A 20,178-nucleotide genomic window follows, 5' to 3' on the forward strand; every position below is an offset into this window, starting at 1 on the left:
ATGTGATGCATGGAACACCCATTTATATGTCTGTGTGCACTGACTCCGACCTTGGCTACTGACCTAAATTCCTAAACAGTGAATATACAGTGAATAGCCTGTGTTTCAATTTTACTCTCAATGTGGACTTAAAATCATCCCAACGGACCCTCAGTTGCAATTAAATATGGTCCACAAGATTCTGCTAAACCTCCCTGTAACTGAATGCCTAAGCCTAACCATGTCTAGTTAATCTTGGTGGACGATACTTGCTCTAACCAGCTGATTCAAGTACCCAAGCCAAGTCATCTCTAGTTTAAAGCAATTGTTAAAATCATAAGATAAAAGATTATTCCCGAATTACTTACAAATTAGTATTAGTCTAAAAAAAAAACATTCCACTTTTTATTCACAGAAGAGTAAAAAAAATTAACTCAGAAGATAATTTAGGTAGAATTCAGACAGTCAGCCAGTTCAATGCCTTTGACTTCTTAGTTTAACCACCTGGTCGATGGACACAGACACTCCATGAATCGAATCTTTTACGAAGTAATTTTCTTTCTACCAACAGCTCGTGCAGCTGCCATCTGAGATTTCACATTCTCCACAGGAACAACATTCAGATCAATATTTAACAGATTGTCCAGTTGTGGAAATGCGATTGATGGAGTGTTAGGATAGAAAAAAGTGATCCCACTGTGTGATTTATATTAGGAAATGTACATGCACCTGCATGCACACCGTTCTATGTCATTTATATCTATCAACTTTTGGTAAGGATCCCACACAAAGTCTTACCATAGAGGAGACGTCAGGTTTTGCTGGGCTACTCTCCAAAGATCGCAGTGAAAGGTTTAAAGTTTAGTTAAAAGATGGCTGGCTCGCTGATCGGAATTAGTCTCAGAAAGACAGGCTGATTTCTGGTCACTTGGGGGGCCACAAATTTATAAACTGACTTGCGAAAAACAGTTATTGTCTTCCACAGGCATGTTATGGGATAGAGTTCAGCTAAATTAAAAAAAAAATAATAAAAAATTCAGATGAGGACACGGCACTGAACACAGATGTCACAGCAGCTGGAAGTTCCTCTCCAAAATTTGCAAAGTGTATAAAAAGGACATGGCCTCTTATAAATAAAATAATCAAATAAAATGATATAAAATAAACTAATCACAAGCTAAACAGGCAATGAAGCAACAAACTGTGAACAGGGCATCCACTGATACTGAGACCCTCTGATGTGTGCTCAGGCTGTAAGACCATATTTAAAAAAAAAAAAAAAAAAAAACCTCTTCATTAACTAAAACAGTTGGATCAATGTGATATGTCCACATTATTATACAGAAAATGTAAACACTGATCTTAGATTTTTTTTGACACTATAGAAGATTAATCTGGTATCAAAATTTAGGTAGAAACCTACATGAGACCTTATGAAATTACTCTTTTGACCAGACACGTATCCCTCAAAACTGTTTACTGAAAGTTTTCAAATCTCCATGGGTACTGAAATTGCAGCATATTTTTTTCATGATCTCTGCATCTCCTGTGCAGTTTTGGTTCTGTGTCTCATTATGCGTTAGTGCTCACTGAAGATTCTGGAGGCATGGCCACCAGCTGGAACTGTGACCTCACTATGCACCAGTATCATCATTTCACATCTCCTTCAATACCAAAGGGCTGGTTCTTCCTAGCCAACATTGCATGCTTGTTTCGGCCGTCTCATTGGAAATCTCCACGTGTGTGTTTGTCCAACTTCCTCACAGACAGAACCCAATCAGTGAGGGTGGGAAAACAAGTCTCCCCCTCCATCTCACTCAGCACTGGAGTGCCTCAGGGCTGTGTTTTAAGCCCCCTGCTGTACTCACTGTACACTTATGACTGTGTAGCCACATCCGACACCACCTCCATTGTCAAGTTTGCTGACGACACTGCTGTTGTGGGCCTGATCTCCGACAACATCGAGACGGCCTACCTGGAGGAGATTAGGAACCTGGAGACCTGGTGCCAGGAGAATAACCTCCTCCTAAACATCAGCAAGACTAAGGAGCTGATCGTGGACTTCACTACAAAGCAGGCGAGGAATTACAAACCCCTCATCATCAGTGGCACGCCAGTGGAGAGAGTGGACAGTTTCCGATACTTGGGTGTCCACATCACTCAGGACCTGTCATGGTCCTGTCACATCAATACCCTGGTTAAGAAAGCCCGTCAGCGTCTCTTCTTCCTCAGAAGACTTAGAGACTTCCATCTGCCACTGAAGGTGCTCAAGAACTTCTACTCCTGCACCATCGAGAGCGTCCTGACGTCAAACATCTGCACCTGGTTTGGGAACAGCACCAAGCAGGACAGACGAGATCTGCAAAGGGTGGTGCGCTCGGCAGAACGCATCATTCAATCAGAGCTCCCTGACCTGCTGTCCATCTACACCAAGCGGTGCAAGTCCAAAGCTAGGAAGATTATGATGGACCTCTCCCATCCCAACAATGGACTCTTCTCACTGTTGAGGTCTGGGAAGCGCTTCCGCTCCCTTAAGGCCAAAACAGAGAGAATGAGGAGGAGCTTCTTCCCCCAGGCTATTCGGGGCCTGAACCAGGTGTAGGACTGGACTCTACCACACGTCACCACACGCACCACCACACATTTCCTATAATCCTATAATCCTATAATTCCTATAATTTATAATCCTTATCTTTATAATCTCTTCTGCTATTTGCACATTCTTTACTGTAAATTCCTAAGTTAATTTGTAAATTTTTGTAGTAAACTGTAAATTGTAAATATTGTAAAACTTTTCTTCTGTCATTTAATGGTCGGGCATTGTACAGCTACAAGCATTTCACCCCATGTCATACTGTGTATGGTTGTGTGTGTGTGACAAATAAAATTTGAATTTGAATTTGAATTTGTCTGGATCACTCCTCCATCTCTCCCACTAATACTAGATTAAGTCCGGGATCCTCAGACCTTTATCAGTCAGTGATCTCCCCTGTGAGAAAAAGCTGACTCAGTTTAGGAAGTTCAGTTTACACATCTGCCTGCTCACTCCTCAGGGGAACAATCAGCTGAAGGACAATTCCTTTGATGTCTCACTTGCCTGGTATAAAATCAATTAGGAATAAATCTTAACCTGTTCACTACTGACCTTAAGAAATGTACCTCACGCTTCCTTTTTCTGACTCTTTTGTTAACAAACTCTGTGTTAATAAATCTGTTAAACTTCTCTTGTTGGCTCTTTCTGTCTTATTGTTAAAATGTGATGGGAATAAAATCAGAATATAACATGGCCTAGCATTCCTATACTGTTTCTTTTCATTTGAGTTATTCTCACTATCCTTCATGTTAAAAATACCTAAATGCAAAATGACTTCATATTTTTGGAAATCCACACCCCACTCTAGGACTCTCTTTCTCTCTGACATGTGTGTGTGTGTGTGTGTGTGTGTGTGTGTGTGTGTGTGTGTGTGTGTGTGTGTGTGTGTGTGTGTGTGTGTGTGTGTGTGTGTGTGTGTGTGTGCTCACAAAGGTAGTTCAGTTACTGTAACAAGCTATAATGTCTAGATGTTAAACTTACTTTACATGCTGGGCCACGTAGAGCCCACTTTGATCTTAAGTGGGTCAGACCAGTATAACACTTTTCTGTCAATACATATTTAATTCCTGAGATAAGTTATATAAGAAAACGAAATGCAATCTTAACAGTGCATCCCAGTTTTTTTTTCTTCATGATAAACAACAATACTGTTGTCAGCAATACTCTTTGAGATTTGCAATAAATAAATAAATAAGTAATGAAGTAATGAGAGTTAAAACCATTTAAACAGTTAAAAGTCCAAAATTTATCCCTCCTTCACATTCTCTAAAACCGTCCAGGTTTGCATCTTTGCTCACTCTCATGTCTTACGATTGACATCCCTGGTCTAGCTAGAAATAGTAGTATTAGTTTTTAAAAGACTGTAAACACTGTTGACTGCCTTAGAAAAGAAATATAACCGTCAGGCAATGTTCCAACTGTACTTTCTGTCAAAATGTCTTGTCAGACAAATAAAGACAAAAACTAACTTGTGTAAGTAATAATAAAATGAGTTTAGCATTCATGCAAGCAAGAACATTAAAGTAGACCTCCCACTATCCAAAGTGTTTATATTTCCTTTCTCAGATGTTAGGATTTAAGTGAAAATCCACAGGGGAGGTTAAAGCTGGAAAACTAAAAGAACTACTAAAGGCCACATGCAGAGTTTTATTCTGAAGAGGAATTATTCACGAGAGCACAGAAGCCCGCCAAAACTGTCGTAGCAAACTGCATCGTTATTAAATAAGGATTACAAAAGCTTGTAGTTAATGAAGAAAAAATGTATGATTACAGCGAATGATGTTGTTTATAGTTGGTCCATTCTCTGAAACCTGTGGATAGACAACACATTTGCTTCTATGTTAGTCGTTTAAATTAAAATTGAGAGAGAGAGAGAGAGAGAGAGAGAGAGAGAAAGAGAAAGAGAGAGAGAAACCATTAAAACCATTAAAAGTTACTAAAAGTAACAAGAATAATCCACTCCTTGCTTTTTAGACCTTGAATCCTTGTTCTTTTCAAGTTTAGATGACATGTATGCAGGTTAAAATCTTTCAATTTTTAAATTGTTCACATTTTCATCAAAAAAAAAAAAAAAAAAACGATGATGAACTTCATTTTGGGTTTTCTTTGTGAAGATACTACACTCTCGTAAATTTATGAAGAAAGAGAAGAAGCATGGCTTTACCCTGGACCTCACTTCAGTGCAATTTGGCCAAAGAGTAATGTGTTTTTAAGTAAAAACTCTGTAACCTGCACAGTGATTAAACCATCAGACCAAGACAATGCTTCTTAGTCCAAAAATGCCATGCCAAGTCCAAAAATCATGGCCATCTTTTCTAAAATTTTTACACTGTACATGAGTTTTCCCATGTTATTTTTGCCATTTTAGACATTTTTCAAATCTATTTCCATTTTTGAAGTGACTCTTGCTTATATTCAGGCTGCACATAAAAGATGCATTCAGGTTCCAGCTCCGAAAAGTGAAGTAAGACCAAAAGTGTTTGTAATGGCCAGCGGGGGGGGGAAAAGCGGCCCTTGGCTCCCTCGCTCTCTGACCTCAGTAAACACTTTCTGATCAATTAAAGGCCTACATTGTTAGTTTAAGGTTTCAGTTAATTAAATATGATATTCATTTTGTAAACTATGCACCCCATTAATGTCAAAAAGAAGGATGCAGCAGAGTGTGCTTTAATTAGCCCATCCTTCACATTCTTAGTCATGTCTGTTTTTTAAAAGGCCAAGATGGAAACAACAAAAATGCTCAGCTTGAGGCTTTAGCAGTCCTCAGTAACTGGTGATGTCATTTTGGCTACATCAGTGTTCCAACACAGAGCTGATGGTTTCCTCATCGTATAAACTTTAGACCAATTAAATGCAGCTATGTAGGTAGTTTACCATTTCTTTGCTTTGCAGCATGTTGTGCTGGAGCCTCTCAAAATTGCAATCATTGCAAAGTGGTAAAGGTCAAACATTAAAAGTTTGAATTTTGCATGTTTTTTTTTTCATATACAGAGTTAAAGAGCTAAATAAAACATTCATTGCATCAGGAATAACACATATACAATACTCATGAGGGACAATGAGAAGGAACATGTAGCCACTGAAGTCTCTGAAATGTAGTTGTGAATAAAGAAATAAACTATAAACTTTTACAGCTATCTAGCAAGGCTTTAAGGTTTAGATGGTTGATACTAAATATGTACGGGGCAGGTATAACGTTTTTCTTTCGTGGGACCGAACATCTGGGTGATCATAAAGTTGTCACATCTTTTGATACTTGTCTTTTTTCCATTGCCAGCTTTACTGTTGGAATTTTCCTTCAAAAGCATCTCACATCTCTCGCATTCTCCCGTTCACTGGTATACTGAGACTTTTGGCCCTTTATTATTCACTTTAAATCAGCTTTTAAAATACACGCTGGAACTGCTCTAACTGCAGATTTTTGCAGCGTTTTCATCTCCATGGGTCCATTTATTTAGCAGCTGAGCACATATGCATAAGCTGCAGCGGGTCAGTGGGGATTTTTCTTTTGCTTTCTTTAATATTTATATTTGTGTGTTAAGGTTGATACAGTTCATTATGATACTGCGTGCATTCTTCAGTCTTCGTATGGCATGCCAGGGTCATATTTACAGACAGAGACATCTAAAAGAAAAGTGGTTTATGCTTGCTTAGAGACCAAAACAGGATTAATATTTCATTTTTAACTTATTTATAACCATTGCAGCTGTTTGGCTTGACGTTACAGCACTTCTTTGTTGGCACGTCAAACTCAAACCAGTACCTTCTCAAGCATTTCAAATGAAAGAACTGCCAGCAGCAGATACTCACTCAAAGCCACGAGAGACTGAATGTGGTAGGAACCAGGCACTCTTTCCTGTGGCTTTGAGACATTTTAATTGCTGTTTATAGATTAATTTTGAAGAATTGTAGCACAACAAAGAAATTCAGCAACAGATGGTTTTGAACAAGCTGTCTGATAGGTTAGATAAGTCATGCCAGTGCTCTCATAAAGCATGCCATTTTGCTTTACTGGTTGTAGCGTCGTAAGTTTACTTTATGGTGCTGTCTGCATAGTTGCTCTGTGTCCAGTAGGATGGTTTGACTGAAGCCAATATAAGTGTGTGTGTGTGTGTGTGTGTGTTCAGTGAGCTGCAGGACTGCATCAGTCATTCAGTCTGAACTCAGACTAGATGAAAATCACTGTCTGTTGTGAGGTTGTTTTGGACTCTATCTTTAGTTGTTATCAGCTGTGCTATTTCTTTCAAAACACCAAACTAATAAAAGTTGAATTCGATTACTTAGCTGTAAGACAGCAATTGCACTTTGTTACCTCTGCTGCTCAGGTTCACCTTGGAATACTCAAATACAATTAACGCCATTCAGTGAGTCTGTTCTTCTAGCTGTCTTCTTAAAAAATAAATAATTGAACTAATAATGTGCATTTGTGTGTGTTTACTCAGCCTGAACAATCATATGGACTGTTTGATCCTTCTCTCTGAACAGCCTGTGCAAGCATTCCTAAACTAAACACAGTGTACGTTTCACCAGAAGCAGATGTGGCGTGGTGTTATGGGCTTTTGTGACAACCAAACAGTATGAATTATGAATGCATTATGAAACTGCACAAAAAATGTATAAGTGACATGTTGGTTTATTGTGTTTACTGTTGGAAACACACATCAAAGTGATCCCTAGTTTGTTTGCGCAGTCACCGGATGGCGTCTGATTGACAGTGAGGAGGTTAATAAGGGGGAAAAGGGAAGACTTTCTACTGTGGAGAAAACCACAATTTACTCTCATTAGTGTGAGAGACCCACAAAACTAAAAAGACAAAAAAAAAAACCTGTTACTACATAGTACTGGCAGTGCTTAAGTGTCCTCTGGCTTCTGCTGGATTATGGATTTCACTTCTTACATCACTATTTTGTACAGATATGAATATTGGTGGACATTAATTCTTTTACTTCTCCTTTGGTTCATTTTGAGCAGCAAATGTCTGAAAACCATTGACTAAGAGGCTAGAGTTCAATTATAGTCTTCCTTTTAACTCAGTGTGTTAACACAGCTTTGGTGGTTTAGGCACCAAAGGGAAGTGTTGTGAAAAGATAATCAATTTCATCTAAAAATAAGCAATATTGAAGACATAATACAGTTATCTAGCTCGCTGTTCCCTATCTAAAACAAGCACATGTGTGCCCAGTCACAATCCATGAACAACAAAAGGGTTCATTCACGCTAAATCTCACTTGAAATGTACACAAATGTGGTAGCCGCAGCGCTCATGTCAGTGGGGGGGATCTGGGGTTTTCTCGTGCGTGATTTGAGGTTTAATTTTTCGCTGTAGAAATAAGTTTTCTTCCCACGCAAAGTGAACTGCGGATGCTAATGTTTTTGTCACTTTTAACATAATCTAACTCAAAGTAATGTCAGTGTTTTCAAGCTTTAAACACTTCATGGTCATCCTCTCTCCTGCACTCCATATTATCCATTGTTGATCTACACACGTCTGTTGCTTCCACGGACGCCGCACACTCGTACATCATTGTCATGAGACATTCTCACAAACAAAATCATGGTTTAGTAACGCAGTAACACAGCGTGCTTACGGGAAAGTAACAGTAATCTAATTATTTTTTTGCAATAGTAATCCCCTACTTTACCCGTTACTTGAAAAAAGTTATCGGATTACAGTAACACATTACTTTTAACGCGTTAATGCCCATCTCTGGTCTGCTGTAACAAATAGCTCGGTACATTTAATAAAGCAAAGAGCACTGTGTTGGACCAAAGTCGCCAACTGTTCCATAGCCAAAGACCTATGCTAAAAAGACTGGGACTCTTGTTTTCACCAGTACAACATGTCACCAGACAGATGAGATCAGCTCATATTTCTTCAGTTTAATATTTCCCTCTTTAGAGCTCTCGTGATCTAGCCATATCTTTTGTTTTCCTACCTTAAAATGGGCCTTATAAGCATGATCAGTCTTGTCTACAGCAAGGGGAAAGAGGCTGTGTTATTATACAGGAATCTATTTTTTGTCCTGTTAATTCTGACCATTAATTCATGAATATTGCGTCATCTTCATGAACATGACATTCCTGGTGTTGTCTTTTAAGAACACAGATGCATCACTGAGAAACAGTTGAGGAGGTCATGGAAGTATGTGTGGACCTGTGTGAATCACTTCTTCAGCCAGGAGTGTAACCTTAGATCATTCTCATCTGCTGGAAAAATAGTCTGCAGTTTGGCCTGGCCTCCTACAGAGGAGCAATTGCCACACGTACCACAGTGAGATCAGTGTTATCTATCTCAGTTTCTCTGATCAAACTATGCTTTCGCCCCAAAATGCCAAGAAAACTGGAGAAATGACAAACATGGTGTCTATACAATCATTAATATAGAGTAATGTACAGTCAGTGTTGGGAAGGTTACTTTTAAAATGTATTCCATTACACAATACAGAATACATGCCCCAAAATGTATTCTGTAACGTATTCCGTTACGTTACTCAATGAGAGTAACGTATTCTGAATACTTTGGATTACTTAATATATTATCATGCTTTTTACAACAACGTGAATGTACTATTGCTGTGTGATTTATTACTATTACTGAAGGTCTGCGTCTCCGAATTGTAGTAAAGGGACCTCTGACTAATACGGCGGGGTCCCTGTCGGCTTGTAGCCGAAAAATAGCTTTACTTTGTTGTGTGGGTCAACTTTTCTTGCGAGAGACAGAGAGAGGCATTGAAAGACGGCTCCAACGGAACTTATTGTTTTCGGAGGAAAACACGAACACGGTGTACAGTCGAGTCTTAATAGCTTACTTACAGCTGGGCTTGTCAGGCACTCTTCTTGGCTGCAGTGGTTATTATTATATTTACATGCTTCCAGCTCCCGTTTTTGCTCGATGACAACTCGTACCTTTCCACTCCCCTTTTTCTCCCTCCTCGCGCTCACAGACCCATAACGTGTATGGCAGTCCATTCTCCCTGCAACACAGACTACACTGCCCATGATGCTACATTCTTTAGAGCTATGCTTGTAGCATTCTGCCTGTTAGCTTAGCACAACAACAACAACAACAACGAAAAGGCGCTCTCTCACCCAGGAAACACACAGTCGCAGAGAGAGAGAGAGAGCGTCGCCCTGTAACCATGGCAACCGTAACGCTGCCGCCTGGAACGAAAGAACGTAGCTGTCAAACAAAACCCAAACAGTCCTGACCCGCGACAAAATGAAACAGGAAAGTACCGCAGTGTAATCCATTTATTTCAACAAAGTAACTGTATTCTGAATACCACCTTTTTAAACGGTAACTGTAACGGAATACAGTTACTCATATTTTGTATTTTAAATACGTAACGGCGGTACATGTATTCCGTTACTCCCCAACACTGTGTACAGTGCTATAAATATGCAAGACTTCCAACCATCAAATGTTACTTATCTTTGGTCCTTGCTCAGTAACGTGTCTCATCTAATAAGAGCATAAAAAAGGCTTGTTTCTCATGTACTTTGCATATAGCTGTATAGAAACCTGTGCAATGACTGAGCATTTAAAGTAGTGTAGAATGACAGCTTCAGCCTGAGACTTCAGAATTATAGGCAAGGATCTGTTCAACGATGTCATCTTATGGAGACCAACCTACTGCAGAGACCTATGAACCTGTGCAGGTGTCACTTGGAAATACTTCCCCCAGGCCACATGGCGGTACAGGAGTTGTAGCAGGATGCCCTGATGTTGTTTATCAAAGCAGGCATAAAATGTCTGTCTGAGTGGTTTGCTGAAGGGGTGGAAGAGTGTTTTTACTGTGGTTGTCTGTGACAGCTTGGAGTTCTTTCAACCAACTGTTAGTGTAGTTGTCAGAAAAGGAAAACGGATCCTCTTTGCTGCCCTGATCAATGTCAAAACAGCATAATTACTTGTATTTTGGAAAGCTATGCAGCCTTCTCTGATCTTAAGGGACCATTTTTCAGATGGAAGTTATTAGCCAGCTTCTAGTATTTCATCCCGATAATCCAATGTTGATGCTCTGATGACCACCTTCTAAGCTGTTGGCAGTGGATTTCTCAAATGTGAGGAAATAAATATATTGCTGTTGTCAACACATCTCAACTGTGAACTGTTTCCTAACTCATTTTTCAGGTCTCCATTTCTTTATTATCTTAACCACCTTAATCATGTTCAAAAGCTGAGAAACTGCTGTGAATCTGCATTGTGACTATAGGAAATTTAAAGGCTAAGTATTTGTTAATCTCCTGCCTTGTCCTCCTACAAATTCAGTTCATATTCCTCTACATTGGCAATTAAAGATATTTAATATTGGCCTTTTGTCACGGCTGCCGAGGCGAGCCGTGTGGAGTTAGAAGAAGGACCCAAGATGCAGGCAGTGGATGAGATGCCGGTGAGTTTATTTACACAGTGGTGAGAAGGCAAAACAGGCAAGAGGGAAGACAAAACTAAAGACCTGAACTGGGAAAGCTAAATGACAAACCTGAGATGAAACAAAAAAGGGAAGAGAGGCAGAGAGACGAGCAGGACACCGAGGAACACAGACTGACGCGGAGTTACACAGATGAACCGGCAACAGGCAGGAGAACACACAGGGCTTAAATACACACACCAGTAATCAGGGGATGAGAGACAGGAGGGCAACACAGCTGGGAGGAATCTGGGCTGACGGGACAGGGAAAACGTAAACTGATCACACTCACATACGACACGGACCTTCACAATAAAACAGGAAACTCAGATACATGGAACCAGACAAGACATTGAACTAAACAGACAGATTCACAAACAGATGGGGAGACACCATAGACAGACAGATACAGACGCAGACTCAGAGGCAGATCGAAAATAACACAGAACTTAAACAATCATCATCTAGAAAATGATAACAAACTAAAAGCGCTGGGTCACCGACCCAGGACCATGACAGTACCCCCCCCTCAAGGGCTGGCACCAGACAGCCCAGCAGAAACGAAAAAACGGACCAAAACAAAACAGAAAACAACCCGACCAGGGCGGGCGGAGGGGGCCCAGGACGGAGGGACAGAGTCCAAAAAGGCCCAGATGGTCAAGTTCAGGAGGCCGACCATGCGAATGGCAACGGGGCAGGTCCGGAGGCCGACCATGCGAATGGCAACGGGGCAGGTCCGGATGCCGGCCACGCAGTAGGCAGTGGCGTGGAAACAGTTCTGGGGGCCGACCGTGCGGACGGCAACGGCGGCGTGGAAACAGTTCTGGGGCCGACCGTGCGGACGGCAACGGCGGCGTGGAAACAGTTCTGGGGGCCGACCGTGCGGACGGCAACGGCGGCGTGGAAACAGTTCTGGGGGCCGACCGTGCGGACGGCAACGGCGGCGTGGAAACAAGTCCGGAGGCCGGCCACGCAGAAGGCAGTGGCGGCGTTCAGGAGGGCGTTCAGGAGGGCGTCCACGGTGGCGGAGATGCCCAACAAGCGGCCTGGCAGATGACCGAAGATGTGGAGGTGGTAGTAGGGGACCTGAAGGCTGCGTGGCCCCTGCAGCCCCAGGCGAGGCGCAAGCTGAGGCTGGACCAGACAAGGCGGAAGCTGAGGCTGGACCAGACAAGGCGGAAGCTGAGGCTGGACCAGACAAGGCTGATGAGGATGACGAGGAAGCTGAGGCTGGACCAGACGAGGCTGATGAGGATGCGGAGGCCGGACCAGGCGAGGCTGAAGCAGAAGCGGAGGCCGGACCAGGCGAGGCTGAAGCAGAAGCAGAGGCCGGACCAGGCGAGGCAGCAGCTGATGAGGATGCTGAAGCTGGACCAGGCAAAGCAGCTGATGAGGATGCTGAAGCTGGACCAGGCAAAGCAGCTGATGAGGATGCTGAAGCTGGACCAGGCAAAGCAGCTGATACTGAAGCTGAAGAGGAGGCCACTGCAGGTGATGCGGGAGCTGGACCAGACGAGGATGAAGACACGGAGGCTGGACCAGGCGAGGATGAAGACACGGAGGCTGGACCAGGCGAGGATGAAGACACGGAGGCTGGACCAGGTGAAGCGGATGAAGCCGAAGCATGCGCTGGACCAGGCGACGCTGAGGAGGCTGAATCCGGACCAGGCGACGGCGTGGAGGATGCAGACGGAGGCGCTGAAGCAGGTGGCGGCATGGATGAAACTGCTGCTGCAAGCGTGGATGAGGCTGCTGGTGGAGCAGCTGGTGGCTGGATGGGCTCCTCGGGCCCCCCAGCTGACGAGGAAGGAGGCTGGACGGGCTCCTCGGGCCCCCCAGCTGACGAGGAAGGAGGCTGGACGGGCTCCTCGGGCCCCCCAGCTGATGATGCAAAAGGCTGGACGGGCTCCTCGGGCCCTCCAGCTGACGAGGAAGGAGGCTGGACGGGCTCCTCGGGCCCCCCAGCTGACGAGGAAGGAGGCTGGACGGGCTCCTCGGGCCCCCCAGCTGATGATGCAAAAGGCTGGACGGGCTCCTCGGGCCCTCCAGTGAGAACAGTCTCAGGACCAGTGGGCACAGGGGCCCCTGGAACACACAGGACAGAACCAGCAGGCACACGGGCCTCTGGCAGGCACAGAACAGGACCAGCAGGCGCACGGGCCTCTGGCAGGCACAGGACAGGACCAGCAGGCGCACGGGCCTCTGGCAGGGACAGGACAGGACCAGCAGGCGCACGGGCCTCTGGCAGGGACAGGACAGGACCAGCAGGCGCACGGGCCTCTGGCAGGGACATAGCAGGCTGCAGCTGCATAGAGCATAGACGCTGCTCAGGCAGCGACAGCCGGGTGCGGCCCTCAGCTGGCTTCTTAACCTCCAGGGGTCCGGAGTCTGCTGGGGGCTGAAACCCAGCCTCTGGGGAGGCCCTGGAGTGCACCTCAGTTTCAGAACTGGCCAGCCTTTGAGGAGTGTTGACATTACTACTAGGTGTGTCCCTCTGCTTGGAATGGACGGGCGAGGAATGGTGTTTTTCGGGTTGAATTGACTTGTATTGTTTTACAGGTGGAGCAATTGGTACAGGATGCCGGGCTAGCGGCTGCTGAACAGGAGGCTGGACTAAGGGTGACTGACATAATGGTTGTGATGACAACGGTGGTGGAGGTGGCGACTGAGCTTCTGGCCGGGCGGCTAACTGAGCTTCTGGCCGGGCGGCTAACTGAGCTTCTGGCCGGGCGGCTAACTGAGCTTCTGGCCGGGCGGCTAACTGAGCTTCTGGTAGATAGTCTTTCTTATTTCCAGATTTTGGTTTGAAAGTCCGGGTTGGCATAACAGAGGACTCGGAAGAGGCAGAATGAAAGCAGTCCTCTAGATCCTCAGAGCGAGTGTTAACGGACCTTGGAGTATCAGACAAAGAATTAACAGTTTCCGAATTACTCTTTTCAAATTTGAATAACCCTGAGTTGACTGGTATTGAATTACTAGATTCAGGAAAAACTGACAGAGTGTTCATGAATGCACGCTCAGATGGAGCAGAAAAAACACTGCGCTCCTGACTCACGGAATCCGCCGGTAACTGACGGCCGTGCGGACGTCGCTTCCGCCTGGGAGAAGGGGCGAGAGTGGCCGGGGAAGCGGACGGTGATGCGAGGCAGCTCTGAAGTGGCTGCTCCTGCTGTGAGGTGGATGGGCTGGGTGGAATGAGGATGATTCCCAGTGCTTTGTAAAAAGCCTGGGCTGGTGTGAGCTGGCCACTGGGGGGCTGCATGTACATGAAACCGTCACTCTCACTGACTGGTTTGGCAAGCGAAGGATGACGGCGGCGTGACCGCCGTTTTGCCCGGGAGGAGGGGGAAGCCGACTGATCGGGCGGCATTGCGTCCAGCAGAGAGTCCTCTGGTGGACTGGGGAGAGAATCTTCCGGTAAGCCAGGCAGGTCAGCTGTCACAGTTGGAGGGTGAAGATGAAGCGTGTTGAGGATGAAGTCCTGTAGGAGTGGGTGAAGTGAATCCAGCAACCAGGGGTGATTGGAAACTAGCCGCTGTATTTGGGCCTCCAGAGCATGACGAAATTCCTCCCCCTCATGCTCTAGCCACAGATTAGTCCATCTGGAAACTGAATCGGTTAATTCCTCCCGAAGCTCCTTGGAAGGTGCGAATGCCGCTGGGTCCATATTTGGCCGGTTCGTACTGTCACGGCTGCCGAGGCGAGCCGTGTGGAGTTAGAAGAAGGACCCAAGATGCAGGCAGTGGATGAGATGCCGGTGAGCTTATTTACACAGTGGTGAGAAGGCAAAACAGGCAAGAGGGAAGACAAAACTAAAGACCTGAACTGGGAAAGCTAAATGACAAACCTGAGATGAAACAAAAAAGGGAAGAGAGGCAGAGAGACGAGCAGGACACCGAGGAACACAGACTGACGCGGAGTTACACAGACGAACCGGCAATAGGCAGGAGAACACACAGGGCTTAAATACACACACCAGTAATCAGGGGATGAGAGACAGGAGGGCAACACAGCTGGGAGGAATCTGGGCTGACGGGACAGGGGAAACGTAAACTGATCACACTCACATACGACACAGACCTTCACAATAAAACAGGAAACTCAGATACATGGAACCAGACAAGACATTGAACTAAACAGACAGATTCACAAACAGATGGGGAGACACCATAGACAGACAGATACAGACGCAGACTCAGAGGCAGATCGAAAATAACACAGAACTTAAACAATCATCATCTAGAAAATGATAACAAACTAAAAGCGCTGGGTCACCGACCCAGGACCATGACACCTTTAAAGATGCAGGAAGAGAGATGGATTGAATTCTACATCGGGTTGTTGCCACTATTACCACAAAACAATGAGTTGCAATAGTGGCAAAGATTTTCACTGCTTAGTAACATTTTCAATAGATTTTTTTCAATAAATTGGCTTTATGACAAAGTCTGGTTGGAGGCCTAGACTGAAAAATAATGTTTTGACAGATGAAGCAGTATGCTATGGTCTAATTATGAACAGTTTTCTCTCCTTCTGCAAGCTTTCCATCTTTCTGGTAGAAGTTAATCTTGATTTCATCTGTCCAAAGAATTGTTTGCAGAATTGTCCAGATTTTTGTAGATATTTTTTAAATTTTTTTGGCCAAGCCAAGTGCAGCCTTCCTGTTCTCAAGTGTACCCAGGGGTGTACATATTGATCTAAAGCCCCCTGTGATTCCATTCATGAAGTTATGATAATGATATTGCTACCTCCTCATGAGTGTTGATGGCTCTGTGAGATGGCATCCGGGCGTCTGATTCTATTCAATCTTTTAAATCACGGCTTAAAACATATCTGTTTGAACTTGCTTTTTCTACCAGTTAAATACTGGCCTTGTTTGCAGTGAGTTATTCTATTAATTTTTCTGTCTGTCTTGCGTTGTCTTGCGTTGTCTATGTTCTCTATCACTGTGTTTGATGGTACAGCTTTACTTTGCTATAGCTATGTGCTATAGTTTACTCTTATTAGTGGTTTTTACCTGTGAACATAATTCCACACTTATATGACTCTGATATTATAGTGTTAATTGTTTTATTCTTTTATTCTTTTATGTAAAGCACTTTGGCATGCCCTTGGCTTTTAAATGTGCTCTATAAATAAAGATTGTTGTTGTTGTTGATGTGTTAAAGGTATTTTTCTTCATTAATCATTTAATTGTCTTTTGTGATTTTTCAGGCCTTTTGATGTTGCTGAGGAGTCGAGTGCATTCCTTCTTTTTGAGAACCTGCCAGATTGTTGCTCCTAAAGTTTTTGCTATCTCTTTGATAGGTTTGTCTTGGTTTCTCAGCCTAATGGTGGCCTTCTCCACTTGCATCAACATCTCTTTGGCCCAAAGTCCAAAAACGTCTTTTCTCAGATCTTTTATCCACCCAATCTGTCATGGAATAATGAAGCCACAGGGTTTACCTGGTCCTGAAACTGCTCATCACTCAATGCTAAATTACTGTGCATAAACATGGCTTTAATTCTTAAACAGTACATTCGATGCTTGCTTTAAAAATCTTGAATTAAAGCTGAAAGTCTGCACTTTGCTTTGAGGTGACTGGTGTTGTGATTTGGCACTACATACTTGAAACTGAACTGAAAATTGACTTTTATGTATTTTTAAAAAATCCACCGTGATGTTGTTTAGAGGCAAAATTACAAAATTGTGTCATTCCACAAAGACATATGGACCTAATTGTATTCCCCAACCTCTCATCTAAGCACTGTTGTTGTATTTTTCCAATATTCTTAATTTCTAAGCAGCCAGTGGATGTTTTCTTTTTTGCTTGTTAGCAATTACTGAAAAAGTCAATTCTGGTATCCTTGAATATTTTATGTCCATTTTTTAACTTGCAATGGTGTATCAGAGCCAAGAAACAGAAAATTGCCATACTGAGGAGAAGTAGTAAATTCTTGAGAAACAAAGAAATAATAAATTCTCTGATATTAAAGTTACAAATTGGTGGGAGAAAAACTAGGGAAAAAACAGCAGACCCACTTAATTTCTCTTTACTAGGTTGACTCCACTTTATCATCCCACTGACACCTTTGAACAGGAAGTGCCACGTACAAACTTTCATGAGAAGCTGCAACAGCACACAGAAGGCCTTATTCTTGGTCAGTACCACATTCACAGGTATGTTGCTTTAAAATCCTAATGCTTGTGAAAAAATTGTGGTACTAAGGTAAAATCGTAAGTGTTTGCATATTGCATCTCGTGCAAGGTATAATTTGGTAAATGCTCCCTTGCAGCCATAATTATGTCAAGTGGCGGTGTCTGTGATGTGATGAGGCTGGCTTGTTCAAGAACACCATCAGTGAAGTGATGGTGTCCTTGAAGGGGGAAAAAAAACCTCTCCCACACACTTCTGAGAATTGTACCGCTCTCCCCTGGCTGTGATTTTTTTCCCCTTGGTCCAGGAAAGGCCCTAAGATGCAATTGTAGATCACTCCACTTCCATTTTGATTATTTATTTGATACAGTTACCATTTGTCCCGGGTATGTAAACTATGTATCTAACTATTCAGAGAAGCTACCATACAATTAGGCTTAATAGCACACACATTTACTAAATGAAAGCCTCTAATGTGCTATTTACGGTTATTAGGACTAATGACTGACACATTTCCACCAACAAATACTGATGTTTCAGTTGATGGCAAAATAAAGTGTAAATGAAAACCATATTGGTGTGTGGAAGACAGGCTTCTGCTGGCTCTGGTGGTCAACTAAAACTATAACCACATGGAAATGCAGTGAAACCTCAACCAGCGCAAACAGTGAAGATAAAGAAAAGAGCTTTCGTTTAAGGAAAAATAGTTGGCATTTACTTAAAATATGACAAACAAGAGATTTAATGATTACCTGCATTATTATAGATCAAATGAAAAGGCAAAATCAGCAGCAGCTGCAACATTAAAGTGATTTGCACATCAATAAATATAATTCTGAAAAGTCTCATTCCACATAATGGGGACACTTACTTTAGTACTTTTATTAAAATCTTTAAAATGTTTTATTTAAATATTTTTAATACAACATGTCCACTATTAAGCTACAGTCAGATTATTACTTTTTCTCTAGTAAACAATCTAAATGCTTTTTTCACCAGTTCTCTACACAAATTTCTAAATAAACATTTTTGTCTCCAGCTGTGTTCTTGGTCCCCTTGAGTCAAACCATTTTTAAAAAATCCTGGAAACACCCATGTTGTTCAGCTGGAAACTTGAAAAACAACTCATCAGATGGTGCAGGATGAAAATACAGCCACAAATTTTATAAGATTGTGTTGCTTGAAATAATATGTGCAGTGCGATATCTGTGTATAATTACATGTTACCTTTGTATGTGAATGTTTCTTGTGTCTTAATGGAAGAACCTGACTGCAAAAGTGAAGAGAAAATGCTTCTTTTAAAAGACTTAGTATTTCTTCTGAGTAAGGCTGTTAAATTCAGTGCAGATAATGGGGATTTCTCCATGAGTAACTGTTACAGTGGATTTTCATCAGTAGGTTGAAAGTTGGCCCTCATATGATGACACCTTGGTGTAAGAGCACCTTTCCACACTATAGAATACAAAACAGGTGTGGCTGTGTCTTCAGCCTGAAGAAGAAAGAGCAGCTTGTCATAGCATGACAGTTACTTTTAAAAATGAAATATGGTCTGAAATTCTCACTCTAGTCACTTCTCTCTGTAGTTTTCTCACATGGCTGATGCAGAGCTGCTTTGGACACCAATTTTAACTCACCTCAGGCTTACAAGGTGATGATATGTCGTGCAAACCTAAACATTTGGGTAACTTATCAAGCATTGTGTCTAAATTAAGCTTGTAATAGATTTACCCAGGTATCCACTTTAAAGGTTCAATATCCTGGAAAAGTATTTCAGTTAAGTTTTGTGGCTTTTTATAGACCTTAAAGTATGACAACAGTTACATTTTTAAAATATATAAAATCTCCAGTCCCACCAAAACCATACTGTGTCCAAGTTTGACAAATAGGTTTAGAAAATGTTATATTTTAACCTAAGTTTAGTATTTGTGGGGCTTGCTATTTGTCCTTAGTTTCCTCAGTGCTGTGTTTAGTAGTTACTCTGTGCATTACTTCCTGTTCTGTTTTTATGTAGAATCTGTGTTTGATGTTGAGTTCGACTCCTTCCTTCCTCCCTTTGATTATCTAATTGTCTTCTCCTGTTTCTTGTCATCCAGCTTTGCTCAGTCCCCAATTAGCCTTGAACCACAAATGAGTTCAACATACCAGACTATCTTTCTATTATCTATAATTATAATTTGAAGCTTTGAAAAAAGCCAGCAATTGCAGAAATGCAATCTATGCAACTCAACAGTCACAATTCTACCTAAACACGAGAGAATCTGATTGCTTATAACTGACTTTTTATTAAATGAATGTGTTAAAGACTTTTTTTATTCTTTCTTGTGAAGGCTTGTTGGCAGTTAGTAAATAATAATCATAAAAACAGACTCCAAATGAAGGCTTAGACTCCACGGAGATTTGGTATAAGGCCTTTAAGGATAAACAGGTGTCCTGTTTGAGAAAATGGAAGCGTATTGAACAATAGCATTGTTGTAAAATTGTTTGATTTCAATTGCAAATGGATTTCACTGTACTCCTAGAGGTCGACCCAGATAGCTGCCTAACAGGGTTCTAGTTGTGTCTGAGCTTTCTTCCTGATGAAGGAGAGTTTCTCCTCTCAGTCTGAGGGTTTGCTTAAGAGGAAATTACTGGGCTTTTTTCTTTGACACCTGTTAGATTTGTATTGTTGATTGTCATTTATGCTTAGAAATATTTACTTATATATGCTTAGAGTTTTGTAATTAGTTGTAGATTGGTAGAGGTTTTGATCCTTGATAGTCTGCAAACTTTGTGTGTATTAGACAGCACTTTGGGAGCATGAGAGGTCATACTGTGTCTTATTATTTTATGGTAGGATTAACGTAGTTGCGTCTGTTCTAGTCTAAGTGCTCTTTGTTTAGATGAACTGCAGGACTTCCTCACCGTGTTATCTAGGATGAACCATCTAGGGTGAGGGGGAGGCTACCCTCTTCCTGACCAAGGATGTTTGACCCTTTGATCAGCAGTCCCCACACACACACACACACACACACACACACACACACACACACACACACACACACACAGGCAAGGTACTCTTTGT

Source organism: Rhamphochromis sp. 'chilingali', assembly GCF_963969265.1.
Source record: "Rhamphochromis sp. 'chilingali' genome assembly, chromosome: 9".
Classification (NCBI taxonomy): Eukaryota; Metazoa; Chordata; class Actinopteri; order Cichliformes; family Cichlidae; genus Rhamphochromis; species Rhamphochromis sp. 'chilingali'.